Source organism: Callithrix jacchus, chromosome 2 (assembly GCF_049354715.1).
Source record: "Callithrix jacchus isolate 240 chromosome 2, calJac240_pri, whole genome shotgun sequence".
Classification (NCBI taxonomy): domain Eukaryota; kingdom Metazoa; phylum Chordata; class Mammalia; order Primates; family Cebidae; genus Callithrix; species Callithrix jacchus.
This window is the reverse complement of record NC_133503.1, coordinates 199,164,084-199,170,074: the sequence shown is the minus strand read 5'-3', so window position 1 is coordinate 199,170,074 and position 5,991 is coordinate 199,164,084.

Sequence of the window (5,991 nt, the reverse complement as noted above, 5' to 3'; positions counted from 1 at the left end):
TCTGTTTCTTCTATATTTTTGAGTTTTATGTTTTTTATTAGAAAAATGATGTGTGCTCATTGCAAGTGAGGAGAGAGGGAGAGACAGAGAGAAAAAAAAGAGAGAGAGACTGAAGGGAGGTTTTAAATACTTCTGACTTCAAATCTCTCACCTCTGAGATAGCTACTGGTTTGCTTATGGAGGTCTTCCTGAATGTGGTCAACTGAAAAATGGCCCCAACAATGCCCTTGTTTTAATCTCTCAAACCTGTGACTGTGACCTTACATGGCAAATGGAATTTTGCAGGTATGATTAAATTAAGGATCTTGAGATTGAGGATTACTTTGGATTTTCCAGGAGGACCCAGTATTATCTCAAGGGCCCTTTAAGAGAGAGGCAGGCAGTTGGAGAGGAGAAGGCCTTGTGATGCTGGAAGCAGAGGACTAAATGATGTTCTGTGAAGAGGGAGGAAAGGCCACAAACCAAGGAATACAGGCCACACTGCAAGCGGGAAAAAACAAGGAAAGTGATCCTCTTTATAGAATCTTCAAAAGAAGGCAGCCCTACCAACACCTTTACTATAGCCCAGCGAAACTCGAAACTCATTCCGGATTTCTGACCTCCAGAACTATAATATAATAACTTTATGTGGTTTTAAGTCACTAAGTTTGTGGTAATTTGTTAGAGAAGCAATAGAAAATTAATATACCATACACTATAATACATTTCTGTGTGTGTGTGTGTGTGTGTGTGTGTGTGTGTATACCTCAATTTTTTGGCCAAATGAAATTATATAAAGTATGTATTTTTAAAGAACACATAAAGCTGGTCAGTCACAGTGGCTCATGCCTGTAATCCCAGCACTTTGGGAGGCCAAGGCAGGCAGATCATGAAGTCAGGAGTTCAAGATCAGCCTGGTCAATATGGTGAAACTTCATCTCTACGAAAAATACACAAATTAGCTGGGCGTGGTGGCTCACCCCTGTAGTTTCAGCTACTCAGGAGGCTGAGGCAGAAGAATCACTTATAGCCGGGAGGTTGAGGTTGCAGTGAACCAAGATTGCACCACTGCACTCCAGCCTGGTTGACAGAGTGAGACTCTGCCTCAACAACAACAACAAAAACAAAAACAAAAAAAGAAAGAAAGAAAGGAAGAAAGCAAGCAAGGAAGAAAGAACAAAAGAGAGAAAACAAACACAAGAAAACCCCACAAAGTTATAATCCCAGCACTTTGGGAAGCCAAGGCAGGTAGATCGTGAGGTCAGGGGATCGAGACCATCCTGGCTAACACGGTGAAACCCCATCTCTACTAAAAATACAAAACGTTAGCCAGGTGTGGTTGCACACACCTGTAGTCCCAGACACTCAGGAGGCTGAATCAGGAGAATTGCTTGAACCTAGGAAGCAGACGTTGCAGTGAGCCAAGATTGCATCACTGCACTCCAACCTGGGCGAAAGAGTGAGATTCTGTCTCAAAAAAAAAAAAAAGAAAGAAAAAAAAGAGAGAAATAATCAATGAATACTCATATCTACATCGCTGTGGATACATATGGCTGTGCTTCTGTAGGATAGACCCCCGCGGTAGAAGGATGCCTAGGTTTGATAGGCGCTGTTGAATGCACTTCATATTCATTGCAGCACAAGAGTGGCCATTCACCCACACCTCAGCAACAATAGATACATCATCTTTTGCCCACCTTTTCTACTGGAAATGTTTATTCTTTTTTCTTAGTGATTTGATAATGATCTTTATATATTCAATATATTACTTATATGTCAGAGAAATTGCAAATATTTTCCCTCTTTGTGTTTGTCTTTTAGCTTTTTCCTTTTGGAAAGAAAATGTGCTCAGTTTTTATGTCTTAGAAGTAGGGAAGGTGACCAGGCGCAGTGGCTCACACCTGTAATTCCAACACTTAGGGAGGCCAAGGTGGGTGGATCATCAGGTCAGGAGATCGAGACCATTCTGGCCAACATGACTAAACACTGTCTCTACTAAAAATACAAAAATTAATTGGGCATGGCGGCATGTGCCTGTAGTCCCAGCTACTCCAGAGGCCGAGGCGGGATAATCGCTTAGGGAGTCGGAGGATACAGTGAGCCAAGATCGTGCCACTGCATTCCAGCATGGTGACAGAGCTAGACTCAGTCTCAAAACAAAAAAAATCAAAAAAAGGAAATAAAACGGAAGTAGGAAAGGCTTTTTTAAATCCAAAAGCCTATCAGAAAAAGACTGTCTAATAAATATCCTCCTATAATTACATCTAAACTCTGTAGTTTCACTTTAAAATATCTTAATCTCTAATATATCTGAAATTTGTGTGTGCATTGGGAAATAGAGATACGACTTTATATTTTTTTTTCCTTAGAGAAAAGCCAATCATTTGTATTTTCCTTGGGTGTTTGAATTACGACCTCTTTTCATCTACTAGGTTCCACAGCTATCTGGGGCTGTTCTAGTGTTCTCTGTGTGCTCATTAATTTGCTAGATATGAAGCTGGGCATGGTGGCTCATGACTGTAATCCAGCCTAATTTCCTAATTTCCATACTTTGGGAGGCTGTGGCAGATGGATCACCTTAGGTCATGAGTTCAAGACCAGAGTGGCCAACATGGTGAAACCCCATCTCTATTAAAAATACAAAATTATCTGGGCATGGTGGTGGGTGCCTGTAATCCTAGCTACTCAGGAGGAAGGGTGGAAAATCTACTGAACCTGGGAGTCAGAGGTTGCAGTGAGCTGAGATTGTGAGATATGAGATTCTGGGATATGAGATCTGGGATGTGAGATATGAGATTGTGAGATACGAGATTCTGGGAATACAATACTCTTACAGTATTTTTGGATATCTAGAAGGTAAAGTCTTCCCTAATTATTAAATTTTTATTTTATTTGTAAAACGTTTTGAATGTTTTAATACACTTATTCTATTATTTTATATTATTTTTAGTTTATTCCACTTTAATTTTTAGTCAATGAAAGCAGCCAAAACAATCCGTAACAGACTCTGCCAATATTGCTGAATGCTCAAGGTTTCAGTGGAGTGAGTTACATGAAGATGTGCTCCTGCTGGCTGAGACAAAGCAAAAGCCAGCACCTGAGAAGGACGAAGTCATAGACAAGGCTGGGAGCGAGCACAAGACTGTTCAAACACAAAGAACAAAATTACTCTCAAAAGAGAAGATTTAAAATGTAAAGAAAATAACACTGCAGTTAAATAGCTGCAATGAGATGCCAGGTTCTGTTGCATATGTGGAGAAGTGGCAAGGAGAAGACAGTTAGAATCGGTGTGGAGTATGGGCGTGTGATTGCAGGCATACAATGGGGAAGCAGGTGGGTCGGGGCACGAGGTGGTACATTTTAAAAAGCATTTAAATTTTAATTCTGAAAATTAAGAAAGAAACTTATATTTAAAAATTACAATGGCCGGGCACGGTGGCTCAAGCCTGTAATCCCAGCACTTTGGGAGGCCGAGGCGGGTGGATCACGAGGTCAAGAGATCGAGACCATCCTGGTCAACATGGTGAAACCCCGTCTCTACTAAAAATACAAAAAATTAGCTGGGCATGGTGGTGAGTGCCTGTAATCCCAGCTGAGGCAGGAGAATTGCCTGAACCCAGGAGGAGGAGGTTACAGTGAGCCGAGATGGTGCAATTGCACTCCAGCTTGGGTAACAAGAGCGAAACTCCGTCTCAAAAAAAAAAAAAAAAAAAGTGACTTGTAAGCTGTCTCTTCTTCATTCTCTGAAAGTGTTTGTGCAGGATTGGTGGCTGTTGGATGTGTAGTAATTTCCCTTTCTCTATTCCTGTTATTCTTTTTTTTTCTTTTTCTTGATCAATTTTATTAATATTTTCAAAGAATGATAATTGTTTGCTTTGTGGTTATCTCTATAGTATATTTGCCTTCCATTTAATTGATTTCTGCTTTTGTTTTTTATTGCATTATTTCTTCTTTTTAAAAATTTGTTATTCATTTTCCAGTTCCTTGAGGTTATGATGAAAACTAAGATTGACTTTCAGTCTTTTTTTTTTTAATTGCAATATATGAATTTCCAGCTGTGAATTTTTCTTTTAACAATGGCTGTTTTAGTCCATTCTCACACTGCTCTGAAGAAATACCCGAGACTGGGTAATTTATAAAGAAAAGAAGTTTAATTGACTCACAGTTCTGCATGGTTGGGAAGGCCTCAGGAAACTTACAATCATGGTGGAAGGCACCTCTTCGTAGGGCAGCAGGAGAGAGAAATTAGTGCCAGCAGGAGAAATCCCAGAAGCTTATAAAACCATCAGCTCTCATGAGACTCTCTCACTATCATGAGAACCATATCGGAGAAACCAGCCCCATGATTCAATTACCTCCCGCTAGGTGCCTCCCATAACACATGAGAATTATGGGAACTACAAGATGAGATTTGGGTGGGGACATGGCCAAACAATATCAATGACTTAAAATCTTTGCCAGCTGTCGATATGTCATATAGTCTTTATCATTCAGTTCCTAATGTTTTTTAATATTCTTTCTGACCTTTCTGATATCTTCTTTTACCCATAGGTTATTTAGAACTATATAGATTAATTTTCAAATAAGTGGTGATTTTCCAGTTTCTTTTTTCCCAAGTTAACTTTCTCGGAGACCAGATAAAATTATCTTCATTATTTAAATTTTTTGAAATTTTGGGAGTTTGATTTATTGACCAGCTATAATCAATTTTGGTAAATGTTTCATGTGCAATTAAAAAGAATGTGTATGCTATGGGTTTAGAGTGCAGTATTCTAAAAATGATGAGGAGGCCAACCTTGCTAATTGTGTTATTCAAATTATCTGCTTTGAAATAAATGTGTTAAAATCTACAATTATGGTTGTGAATGTATTTACTTGTTCTTCATATTTTGTTAGTTTTGTTCTACATATATTTTGATGTTGTTATTAGATTCATGCAGATTAAAATTTATGATATCTTCTTAGAAAACTGACCACATTATCATTTTGAAATGTTTATCTTTAGTAACACTTCTTAGCTTAAAGTCAATTCTGTCTGGTATTAGTATAAATATACTAGCTTTCTATGCCTATAATCCCAGCACTTTGGGAGGCCAAGATGGGTGGATCACTTGAGTACAGGAGTTCTACACCAGCCAGACAACATGGCAAAACCCCTTTTCTACCAAAGATACAAAAAATTAGGTGAGTGTGGTGGTGCATGCCTGTGGGCCCAGCTACTTGGGAGGCTGAGGTGGAAGGATTGCATGAGCCTGGGAGGCAGAGGTTGCAGTGACCTGATATTGTGCCACTATACTCCAGCCTGGATGATAGAGTGAGACCTTGACTCAAAAAAAGAAGCATATATATATATATGCATGTGTATATGTATGTGTATATGTATATGTATATGTATATGTATGTGTATGTGTATATGTATATGTATGTGTATATGTATGTGCATGTGTGTATGTATGTGTGTATGTATGTGTACGTGTACGTGTATATGTATATGTATATGTATATACATATATATTAGCTTTGATTTGGTTTTCCTGGCATATCTTTTCCCATTATTTTACATTCAATCTTTTTGTGTCCTGATATTTAAATTGTTATCTCTTGGAAGCAGCATATAGCTGGGTTTTAACAGCCTCAACTGACAATCTTAAATCTTTTCCTTGGAGCATTTAGATCATTTATGTTTAATGCAGTTACTGACATAAATATGTTTATATCTGCCATGTTACTATTTTCTTTCTGTTTGATCCACCTGCTTTGTATTCCTTTTTCCTCTTTTCATGACTTCTTTTACCTTAATCAAATATTTGTATCATTTTATTTTCCCTAAGGTAACATACTAGCTGCTAGATAACTTGAAATCTCTGATAAAATAGATGTTTTGTTATAAATATGCAAATAATTCAAATGGATTTGTTAAGAAATAGAACACCAGAAAGAGCTCTTGAAAATTTAAAATTTATAAAATAATCTGTCTTCACTGTTGGAATGGCCAGATAATTCTCACAAATA